General features: G+C 30.1%; 1 non-coding gene across 1 annotated transcript; it reads left to right on the forward strand.

Annotated features, from left to right (window-relative positions):
* The first annotated feature begins 6066 nt into the window (after positions 1 to 6066).
* LOC112420532 (small nucleolar RNA R71) lies at positions 6067 to 6173 on the forward strand. The gene has a single exon (XR_003010712.1). It is a non-coding gene; the product is annotated as a small nucleolar RNA R71 (small nucleolar RNA).
* Positions 6174 to 12915: the final 6742 nt, after the last annotated feature.

The following is a 12915-nucleotide window of genomic DNA, read 5'->3' on the forward strand; positions in this document are numbered from 1 at the left end:
GCCGACATGGGGAAGTGATCGACCCTTTGGATAAGTTTAAATTTGTTTTTTTTTACTCCATAAATTTTTTACCGTGGGTAAAAAGATTCTTCTTGGGGTATAAAAAAAAATCAAATTTAAATTTAACCCAAGGGTTGATGATGTATTTTTCCATTAAGGCTACTCACTATTTTACCCCATGAAGATTGATCACTTTTTAACCCAAGAGAGAGAAAATAAGTAGAATAAATTAGTGAATTCGAATAAATTATTGTATCAAATATTGTATTGTATGAATTCTATTAATAAAATAAGATATTGTTATATGCATCAATTTTGTTAATTTCTTTTTATTTTATATTTGCTTTTATTTTCTAATTTTGTATTTAATGAATAAATAGTAATTTAGTTCATTTACTTTTATTTGTATTTGTATTTATTTATTGAATAATATCGAATGAATATTTATTTTAAGTGCATAAATAATTTAGAATAAAGTAAATAAACTAATTTAGAATAAAGTTAATAAATAAAATTAGAATAAAGTTAATAAAATAATTTAGAATAAAGTTAATAAAATAATTTAGAATAAAGGACTAAATGTAACCAAAAAATAAGAATAAAGGTCTAATTGAAAATTATTTAGTGCATAGGTTTCATATGCACTAAATTCAGTCAAAAAACAGTAAAAAAAAAACGTGTAAAACTCAATAAAAGTGTTGAATAACTGACTAAAGTCCATAAAACGTGTTCTTGACCACCGGCCAAACTGACGTGAGTTAACTCACACTAGTGTTAACCTGGGCGTGGGTTAACGTGCGCTAGTGTTAATCCTGGCCTCAAGAACGTTGCCTGACTTAAGTCACGTATCGCAACTTAAGTCACGCTATGCATGTTAACATGCCCATGGGCATTTTAGACATTTACTTTGGGAATGAGCGATACTATTTAGGTAATGAGCAGAATTCATGATAATAAATAAATTGTGTAAATTTTGCACTGAAATGAAAGGGCTAGATGTAACCCCAAAAAAGGGCTGGATGGAGAGAAATAGAGAAGTGGATCATATTAGGGAAATGATGGAATGAACCATATGTTTGCATGCTTATACTCCATCCGTCGATAATGGCAAGTCTTTTGTTCAATTCACACTATTTAAAAAATGTATAAATAAAAGAGAGGGAATAATGGTTGTTTGTGTTTTGTCAAGTATCGATACATTCTCTATTATCAAAAGTTGAATATATATTAAATTGAAAGTGACAAAATCAATATTAATTAGAGTTTTAATTAAAAATAATAATTAATATTGCATTGAAAAGTAATTTATTAAATTTAAAACTTTGCAAATGGCTCAACCATTTTAGAATGCACGATTTTAGAATGCACAGAATAGTATGTGATAATTCTATGGGCTACTTAAAAAGCAAGAGGCATGTGCATCACTATCACATCGCAATAAATGTTTAATTTGAAAATGGTTATAAAACCTGAACAACTCAACGTGCTCCTAACCACTACTAATTTCCCACTCCTTTATGGTCACATTAGGTGGCATTTAGGATGGAAAAGGAAAAGATTTTTCCATTATAGAAAAGTAGACTTTTTAGCCATTGATATATTGTTATTTTAAATCAATGGTTCAGATCTATCACAGGCAACTTATTTGCAACTTTTTGTCATGGAACCTATAAAAAAAAAAAATTGACCCTGTTTCTGTTCTCTATTACCAAAAGAGTTAAAAAGTTAAACACTGTCCTAACAAATTAACAATCGATTTTAATGTTCTAAAAAATTATACATTGTAATCAAAAATAGAAAACTCATAATTAGAATTAAGTAGGGTTCTTGTAGTTCATAAAATTGTTGGGTTTCCTTTCAAACACAATCCAGAAGATTGAGAAAATGTAAATATGTGGTTTTCACTGAAATGCAAAAGAATTGCATTTTTCATATGTCTAATTCATGATTTTGATCCAGCAATTTAATAGCCATGGAGATTTGAGGCATAATAATTCATTTACCAGAAACCCAAAATGATAGCTAAGAAAAGATTGAAGCTTCCATAATTTATAAGGTTGAAGATGATGGAATTTAAAAAAATGAGTTGAAGTTATATGAAGGTCTTCGAAGCCAGAACTTAAACACGAGCAAATGGGAAGATGGCAAACAACAAGGGGTGTGGATTTTTATTTTGAGGAAAGGGGAGGTGATTTAGAAAACAAGAGTTTATCAATATTTGACAATATAATAAGTTTTTATTAATTTTGTATTTTAAATTGTAGCAGGTTATAACCTGCAGCTGTAGGTAAAAATGAGACTTTTCTATGGTGGGAAAATCTTTCCCTTACCCATCCTAAATGCCACCGTCACATTAATGCCCAACCTTCTTTCTTTTAATGTTTGGCTTAATTGCATTTTTGGCCTTCTATCTTTTCAAAAATTGCAATTTTGACCCCTAACTAATTAAAATACAAAACAGCCCCCTATGTTTTGGATCTTTGGCAGTTTTTGCCTCCAATGCCACTTTTGACTTAGTCTTCGCTGACGTGGCACCCACATCCCTTAAGTGAGGTGCCACGTGTTGACCATTGTGTTTATGGTATACTTTACTCTAGAGTGTGTTTGGAACATTACCGTAGGCATTGTTTGGTTGAGAGGGTGTATGTTACTGGAATGAAGATGCTAGTTGTCACAAAAAAAATATTTTAACAAAACGATGTTGATTATATGTGATTGGTTCTTAACGGTTTCGTAATTACATGCAGCTTCAACCTTTAAAAATATAACCCGTAACTTTTTTTTCTTCATATTTCGTAATGAGGTTTGTCACAAATAGCAAAAGTGTTGCTTGAAATGATTGACTATGTAGAGAGATTTTTCTCGGGGCAACTATTTTTTTTTTTTGTTGACAATATAGCGACTATTTTTCCTTTAAAAAAAAGCCTTGTTTAGAAGTCCAAAATAAAAACTTTTTATGGGGAATTGTGTATTTGATATATTAAAACTTTAAAAAGAAATTTTTTCTATATAAGATGTTTAAATGATTTTCTTTTTTGAATCTTTAACAAGAATTCTAAGAACACTAGTTAGCATAACTCAAAAAAAAAATATAGACGACTATTTATTACAATTATTGATTGATTTTTTTGGATACAATTATTGTTGATTTTAAAATGTACTAATATAGGTTAAAACAAATAAAAAGAGACCCACATTGCTCTGCATCTTGTCTTGGACTATAGAAAGAAGCAAACAACTCAAATTGAGTTCCATATGACGGAAATAAATGAGAAATGATATTTGAACAATCATTTTTTTGATAACTTTGTCTCATAATCACATTTTCTTTTTACTTTATCTCTTTATTGTTTTGGTCTTTTTGTTAATATCTTATTTTCTTTATACAATTTTGGTTGTCTTAAAAGTTGTCATATAAATGAATGTTTAAATAACACAGCTCAAATAAATAACAAGTGCCGATGATATTTTCTTTTTGCTATAAAACAAATTTCCTTATTTGAATTAAAAAAAAATTACTCCAATACACGGTCCTGAACGTAAATAACAAATTTTCTTTTTGTACAATATTGATACTTGTAGACTTGTAGTTTGCATAAAAAAAAAAAAAAAAAAATTAGATTTGGACGATTTATTTACACCATGAAAACAATTGCACGGTCCTGAATGCGACATCCGATCCTACAGTTATGAATCACGTTCATTTGAACTTGTAAATGGTGCAAATAGTACAAGTGCTTTCTTGCAAAATAAACAACTACTACGAACTTGTGCTCATTAAATCAATGCCACATTCTAACACGTTCACTGAACACAACCCATCTTAGAATTAGTAGGCAGCATGTGTCACATGCTAATGTTGAGATACAGATCCTAATGTATTGTATCCGTGGAAGAATGGAAGCTCATCATGGACACCCTTTATATTTTTTCACGTTGGCACTTCAAAGCAATCTCACAAATACATCCAATTTTTGAAGTACTAGTAATTGCATAAAGAATTCATTCTCTTTTTTATAAGGTTGGAGAATATAATATAAGACAGTGGTGAAGCCAGATTTTTATGTTCCTAATTAAACGAACACAGTCCAAGTGGAGGCTGTTAGTGTTAAATTCTGTGCCTACCGACAGTGACGAATATGTAAATAAAAGAATGAGAGCAAAACGAAAATTATTATTTATTTTTTCATAACTGGGAACATGGATAAAACCAAAGAATGGAATGTTCTGAATTATTTTACAATTTTATTTTTATTGATTTTTTTGACAAACACATACATAAGGATGAAGAAGATTTGAAAGAACGTAGCACCCAAAAAAAGGAAAAGGGAATGGCATTGTCTACACGTCGTCTCTTCGGATCATTACTAAGAGACCTCAGATTTTGTTTTTATGATCTTAACCCATTCGAAAATCTGAAAGAAAAATCAAAGTTATACACTCTCTTTCATTCATATTTAATCATAATGCAAAAATAAATAATCCTCGGTCTCATCCTCATTAACACCAACCCTAAACTATGGTGCACGTAAAATTAGGGGGGAGGGGCGTTTGTCCTATGAAGAAAAAAAATTATTTTAAAGTTTTCTAAATGATAGTTGGTTGTTTAGGATTTTTAGAAATATTATTTTGTAAAAAAAATCTTTTAGACTCTAAAATGAAAAGCTATTGAGATTAATTTTTCTCAAAATATATATTTTTTTTTTCAAAAACAAAGAGGTCATATAACAATGAACCATTTGTAAAAAAAAAAAGGGGGAACGTGACAACTAAGGTACTCATGGAAAAATGGTGGGTAATTTATCCCAACCAATAAGCATTCACCTTTTTAGGTGGTATCCATAAACTATCTTGACCCCACCAATAAATTGATCATTATGATTGGTTGGTGGGTAAATTACCCACCATTTTCAAAGGTAATCTAGAAAAAACCAAAAGGGAAAGATAACGATGAACCAGTTAAAAATGATTTTTTAAAAGAAATGAATTTTTTGGGTAGTAGACACAATAACTTCATTTATCTTTTTTCTCACACAAAATCAAATTTATTTTTTATAAGACTAAAACAAACACATCCTAATGTACGCGTAGCACTTGAGTTCCTTTGACTTTGGTGCCTTTGAATGTCTATGTCTCTATCTCTCTCCTAACCAATAATTATCTTTCATCAAAATAAAGTCACGAAAGCCACCTAACACAAAGTCACTGAAGTGTCACCCCTAATTTACATAGAAATTGTGTCTCATGACCAATTCTCTTTCCTTTTTGTCAGAGGGGCGTAATCATATGGAGAATACGAGAGAAAGAGATAGTCGAGAAACATAGGGGTGAAATGAAGTGGGAAATGGAGGAGGACATTGGTGGTAGAATCGAAGATCATTACCACGAAAATGAGTTTGAAATGTCATATTGTTGTAATATAAAGCATGAACACCGACACACGATATGACACAAACATATGGACAATACAAAATATTTAAATTGAAAATTTTTAAAAAAAAAAAAAAATAAATTGTTCGTCTAAATTGAACAATTGTTTCATCACGAATTTTTTTGAAACAAAACGATAGTCTTTCACATTCACTCATCTATCCACTACCAAAAAAATAAAACATGAAGATGTATCAAATTTAATAATAGCCAGAAGGGTCATATTGTTGTGAGTGCTTTCCAATGGAATTACCAGCGAAGTTAAACTCCTCAGTCTCAGAGGAATTACCTTCTTGGCAGTTAGTGCTCAAATAACCAATTTGCTTACAAAGCTCATTCATAAGAGGTGGTGGTAGAGATAGTTGTTGATTTTGGACAAATGTTACTAGGTATTGTGCTATATTTATCAGACTCTGGACCTGCTTCAATGTATGAGTGGCTAGAACACCAGACACTTTCTCCATGCCAAGTTTGTCAAACTGCAACTGGTATTTGATGAAGGCCATATCACCTAGCAAATCATAAGCCTGTGTAGGTTTATTCTCTCTTAAAAATCCACCAATAGAAACATCAAGCAATGATCTGTTAGCAGGTGTCAACCCTTCAAAGAAAATATGAGCCCGATGCCAATCTGGAAGTTCATGATCAGGGCATCTTCTCAACAAGTCTTGAAACCGCTCCTTTGCCTCATATAATTATTCAGACTCAAACTGCGCAAAATTTAATATATCTCTTCTCAGTTTCGCCAATTTTGATGGAGGAAAATACTTTTCCAAAAACTTAGTAGCGAGCTGGTCCCAGGTTGTGATTGATTGTTCTGGTAGTGACCACCTGAACCACCAAATCGCGTCATCCTTTAGAGAAAAAGGGAATAATCGCAATCTGATACTATCATCACATAGTGCATCACATTTCAAGGTGCTACAAGTTTCTACAAATTCGTTTAGATGCATTTTGGGATCTTCAGAGGGTAACCCGCCAAACTGATTGAATGCCCGGATAGAACGAATCAAAGATGAGAGGTCGTAACTAACATCCGCATCAACAGGAGGGAGGACAATGCAGCTTTGTATTCTGCGAGGCTTCCAGTAATCCCCAAGAGTTTGTCTGGGTTCCTCAGCCATAGCTTTGTGCCTAAATTAATATCTGAATGATTCAATCTATCTGAACAAAATTTTCAACTATGGCATCAAAATGCAAATGAGAAGACAATGGAAGGAAGAGCAAAAAACAGAACTAGATAAAAACTAGTGATTGAAATGAAATCCCGAAAGATATAATAATTCGATGAAAATGGAATAGATAAACAACTAAACAAAACATACGAGCATTAATAACTAGGATTATCGTATTCTTCAAACCACAATGCCAAAAACCTGATATGTGTTATATACAATACAAATTTGCTATGCTTTCGGGTAAGTATGTAATTTCATTCACACAGGCAGTATAGGATAAAGAATCCACAAAGCAAATAAGAAATTCACTTAATTATGGTAAACCAAGAACCTATCCCTCACTTGTATGGAATTAAGTTGTTAACCGAAATTCTCCATAGCTAATTATGTATTTCCTTATTGATCATTATTCACCCACATTTATACCACTACTACTACGAATCAACATTCATGCGTTAGTAATGTTATTTTTCCTTGGTTATAGTTTCATACAAAGAACAAAGTTTAGAAAAGCCTAAAACGTAAAACTCGGTAGGTTTGTTAATCCAATAACTAATTGCAGCGAAGAATTAGAGTTTGATTATTAAACAATATTGGATATAGTTCTGGTGATTGATTGTGGATGGTCACCTATTAATCTAATCAACTAAATTAAAATTGATGGATCATCTTGTAATATGTAAAACAAAGATAAGTCGGAGGGGTTGTGGAAGGGGCGTTCAGGTCGTTTTGAACCTAAACCCGAAACAAAGTTATGGAATGAGAGTCCAGCGTTTTATTCCGAAAGTAAGCCGATGAGCTTAAATAATAAATATGATTGGCGTTAGGGTGAATAAACCCATGTTTTTTTTTGGTTAAACTATGAATAAACCCATGTTGATTCACACTAGGAAAGATATATCATAAACCGTCTATGTTTTTTGTTGATTCACTAAGAAAGGTATATCATCTTTTTATTTACTTAATTGCACTTTTGACCTCCTATATTTTCAAAAGTTGCAATTTTGGCCACATAACTAATTAAAATACAAAACAGCCTCCTATGTATTAGATATTTGACAGCTTTGACCCCAATGACACTTTTGACTTAGTCTTCGCTGACGTGACACCCATATCCCTTAAGTGAGGTGCCACGTGTCGACCATTGTGAGGTGCCACGTCAGCGAAGACTAAGTCAAAAGTGGCATTGGGGGCCAAAACTGCCAAAGATCCAATATATAATGGGCTGTTTTGTATTTTAATTAGTTAGGGGGCCAAAATCGCAATTTTTAAAAAGATAGGGGGCCAAAAGTGCAATTAAGCCTTTTTTATTTGAAGGAAGAAAAGGTATATCATAAACCGTCTGAGTTTTTTTTTTTTTTTTGGATTTATAAACCGTTTATGTTAATTTTAAGTAATATTTTCATTTTTTTTATTTAATCATTTATATTATAAAATGTTAACATCGTTATTTTTTTATTAAAAAATTGAAAAACTCCCCCTAAAAAAAATCAAAAACTTGAAGAATTCATCAAAAAACTTGTCAAATTCTTAAACAAAATCAGCCATAACCAAAATAAAAAAAATAAAATCATAACTTAATTCCAATTCGATACTAAAACAAAAGAAACAGCAGAAAAATCAAAAGAAGAAAGGATAAAAAAGATGAAGAACATTTTAAGAAACAACCATAACCAAAAGGTGCAAAAACAAAAGAACTAGTATATAAACCATATTAGTTCTTATTTTGATACAAAACACAAACATAAATTAATTGTTAATTATGAATTTTTGTTACTCATTTAAAAACTCTAAAGCTACGCGATGTAAAATAATCATTTTGGGGAGCGAAATTTGATACATGACTATATGATTACTCGAAATAAAATTGCAATTTTACATGTTTTGATCAAAGAATTAAAATAAGTTGAGGCTTCGACATAATGGTCCAAAACTTTGTCGATCCTTTCTATGTATTTTTATAGTGATCTAAATTAGATTTCTACGTCGATGTTTCAGTTATTAGGGTTTTTTTGGACTTTGGCACTTAAAAAGTTCATTATTAATACGTCACTCGTCTGAAAAATTGAATTTTATATGGTAGGCCTCATTTTAACATCATAAACATGCATGCAAAAAATCATAAAAAAATTCGGTCTCTAAGTCACTCTTTATTTTATTTTTTACATGGGCCATATTTCCTAACTTCACTTATATTATCGTTACAAGGGCTGTTTTAATAATTAACCCTTAATGCGACATTATTTTGTTTGTCGTATTTTTACGACGTTTTTTGTCTTTCCCGTTTTGTTACGGTGTTTGTTCAATTCAAATTGCCAAACAAGTTTTAACCCAATACAAATCTATTTAACGACTTTGTGGTCGTGAAAGTTACCAATCCAGAGACATGGATGTTTCAGACACTTGTATATAGTCATACTTGTAGGTTTATGTATCTTGTCGATTTATCTCATTAGATGTTGTTAGTTTTTTCACAAATTTATCATTTTTGTTTTTAACGGATATTTTTTTATCGATATAAAGAAAAAAGTCTATAATTTTTTTTTTTTTGGGTAGAAAAAAAAAGTCTATTAATAACATTTGGTCCTTAAGCTTGCTTTTATTCCATTATTATTAAGAGAGTAAGAACCCCCAACCCCCCATCAAAGGACCGAAACTATGGTTCCTATTTTCCGCATCTGATCTATTGATACTGTCCTTTCCTAATAGCATAGTCGACGTCTATTTCCATCCACAATCCTCCGTTCAATAAACAACATTTGCTGACAATTATTTTGACAGTTTGCGAGAAAACAACACTAATGACAACAAGCTAATTAATTGACAAAGATAAACAAAAATATAGAAGAAAATTTAAAAGACTACGATTTATTTTGAAGATATAAAATCCACAACAATTGCAATCTCACCATATAAATGTACAAATTTATATGTAAAACTCTATATATCTGACCATGAATTCATATGTAATTGTCAAATAAAGCAAACTAAAAACCCCACATATATTTATATAGGATATCTTATTGAAACCCTCTTTAACAAAGGTATATGATCCCATTAAGTAGTATTATATAAGACATAAAACAAATTAACAAAAGGCCTTCACAGATCAATACTCACTAGCTTCATCAGTGACCAGCCCCAGGACTTGGAATATCACCATGTTTCCTATAGAAATCATAATCATAGCCATAATCATCACTAGGCGGAGGTGGAGATTCATTGCCCTGATCACTGTAATCCATCACGGTGACTTTGACATGGCATGCAATGCCAAGTGATGTACAACTGCTCTCCTTGCTTCTTAATCTGCTTGTAGCTGCAATCTCTTGGCACATCAAAGATAGAAGAAGAGGTAGCACAATGAGCATAAAAATAAGCTTAGATGCTCTCTTAGTCATTTTATGATATAATATAAGAAAGGTGCATAAGATTAGAGTATAACTTCAAAAGTTGTTAAAAGCATTGCCCATTTGAATAATTTATATGACACTATGATAATAGCATGCTCAATCTTGTTCAAAATGTAGGGAACGTACTATAATTAGTTTCCTATAAAGTAAGGCCCACTATATGACTATGCTATGTAAACGAATTGTTTATTGTCAAAAGAAATCTTCATGTTTATCCGTCTTAAATAATACTTTCGATAAAGGAATGTTGAGTTAAATATTATAAGGGCAAGATTGGGGGAGAGTAAAAAAAGATAGATAGATAAAAACAAAATTAAATAAAAAGTGAAGGGAAAATTGAGATAAGATTGGTTAGTATAAAACTTAAAAGGAGAGTCCATGATGGGTCATGTCGTTGATTTCTTTTCACCAGAATTTAAAGTGAAATTTCATTCGTTATTATACTCGTTTGTTAGATAAACTGTTTTTTTTTAAGAGCGTTGGATAAACAATTATTTGGTTAATAACTATCGCATACTCAACAATTTTAGTTGCTAAACTTTCTTAAAGAAAAAAAAAAATAGTTGCTAAGCTGTTTTTTTAAGGGATTGAATTACTAAACGATTAAAATTAACTAAAACATTCTTGAGTTATGAAAAATACATAATTTATTCCATAAACTAATCTACAGACTATAAGTTTTGCTCGGGTGGTTGCAGTTCAGCTGAAAGTGCAAATCATCTCTTTTTCAATTGTGACTTTTATGGTTCTATCTCATTAATTGTTATTCTTTGGTTAAACTTTGACTTAGTTTTTTCAGCTCACATTACAAAACACTCTCTTGAGTTTTGTCATTTTGGAGGATCTTCAAAATGACTATCATGTGTATGGGTAATATGGATTGGGAGAAACTGAAGAATTTTCAAGCATGAAGAGATTTCTTTGAATCACCTTTTTGAGAATGTAAAGTTACTAACATATTCGGGTGGTTGAAGGCGAAATATCCTACGTTTACTTTTGATTATCATTATTAGCGGCAATGCCCTCTTTTGTGCTTGAGATCAATCTCTTAACTTTTGTTCTTTTCTCATGTTTGACTTATTTTGTATCTGGATTTTTTAATCTAATTCATTTTGCAAATATATTTTATTTTAGTTTGTTAAAAAAATAATATTCAATTTTGTTAACCAAGGGACCAAATATAGATGAGATAATATTTTAAAGACCATTTAGTTGATTTTAATAGTTTGGATATTAAATTGGCGAGAGAGTGATAACTTAAGGATTAAATTGATCGTTTATTAGTCTTTGTTTTATAGTCACCGACACATTTATCCATTGTTACTATAATATAAAGTATAAAATCAAATGACAAAAAAATACGACAATTTTTATGTTGGATGTCTAATCGAGATTTGAACTCCGACATCTTCACTTATATGTGTGAGTTTATAAAATTTTTGTCATTTCATCTATTAAAAAAATTATATATAACATATTGATTTGATGGTGTTGCACGTGAATTAATTAAATGATATAATTTATAAAAAAAAAATTAAAATTAAAAACAGAAACAAACTAAATGTCCTTTTGGCATTTAGTTCCATGACAAGTTTAAAGGGTGTAAGAATACTTTGGAGTCTGAAAGTTAATGATCCTAATTATGGCAGGATTAACAAAACATAATAATTAAAACTATAAATTATTTTTGAATTTTGTTTACACAAGTCAATCAATCCTTTTTATATACAAATTTAAAGTAACATTCATTATAGAATTACGGATTATGAAATATTTTTTAAAAAGTTAACATATTAATATGATAAAATATCATATAATACTTCAATCAAATTAAATTTATTTTAGAAAAATATGTTATATAGTTTGGAATTTAAAAAAGAAAATTAAATCCTCTCTTTCCTTTCCCTTATAAACCCTCAATCCAAACACACCTTTAATTTTTTTTAAGAAAAAACTATTCTAAATGTTGTTTTACAAAAAAAATTAAGTAGCATATTGTTTAGAAATCCATACCTAAAAGAGGATAAATGGAAAATCCAGATTCGAACCATCAACTTTTATATACCACAATTTATTCTTATAAAATGAGATAAACTCATAGAGATAATTTTTTTTCTTCTGTTATACTCTTAATTATTATTAACTTCTTCTTATTTTCAATTTGTGTGATAAATATAATAGAGTAAATCATTTTTTTTATGGAGGTAATTACATTTATTAACCCATGTGTAAAAATCTCAAACAAATTATATTTAGAATAAATAAAGTATATGTTAAACTCTTTTTTTCCATTTACTTCCTTAAAATCTCTCATCTCCTTCGGATGAACGAAACAAAGAACCCTCTCGTGTCTGCTTAATTCTTTGGTCATGCTAATGTCAATAACAACAATAATGCATTTTTATGCTAGTTAACATCAAACCGAAAAGTTGAAGATTGTTTCATTTTAATGTTAATCCATCCGTTTTGAGCCTTCTTGAAATCTTTTTTCTGGTTTGGAATTTTCTCGCAAAGGAAAATCATAATGCTGGCGTTAGTTTTTTGATTGAAACAGATATAAAGTGGGAGTGATTTTACCAACAAAAGAAAAGTGGGAGTGATTGTTTAATGTTTATAATATCCACTGTATCTAATTTGGGGATATGACGACAATTTTAAAGACTTTGACATCACGCATAGCATGTGCGTGTTTTTTCAAATAATTTATCCCAATCACAGCCAAAATTACACAATTCGTCTAAGTCTTTAACTTAATTTTAGATAATATTTTTGTTTTTTATATTTTTTTTATTTTTATTTAGTCCTTTTTTATTATAAAATATCAACAAATTGATTTTTTTGATCAAAAAATAATAAAAAACTCATCAAACTCGTAAATAAACCCAAATATTCAT

The sequence above is a fragment of the Medicago truncatula genome, chromosome 3, assembly GCF_003473485.1.
Source record: "Medicago truncatula cultivar Jemalong A17 chromosome 3, MtrunA17r5.0-ANR, whole genome shotgun sequence".
Classification (NCBI taxonomy): Eukaryota; Viridiplantae; Streptophyta; class Magnoliopsida; order Fabales; family Fabaceae; genus Medicago; species Medicago truncatula.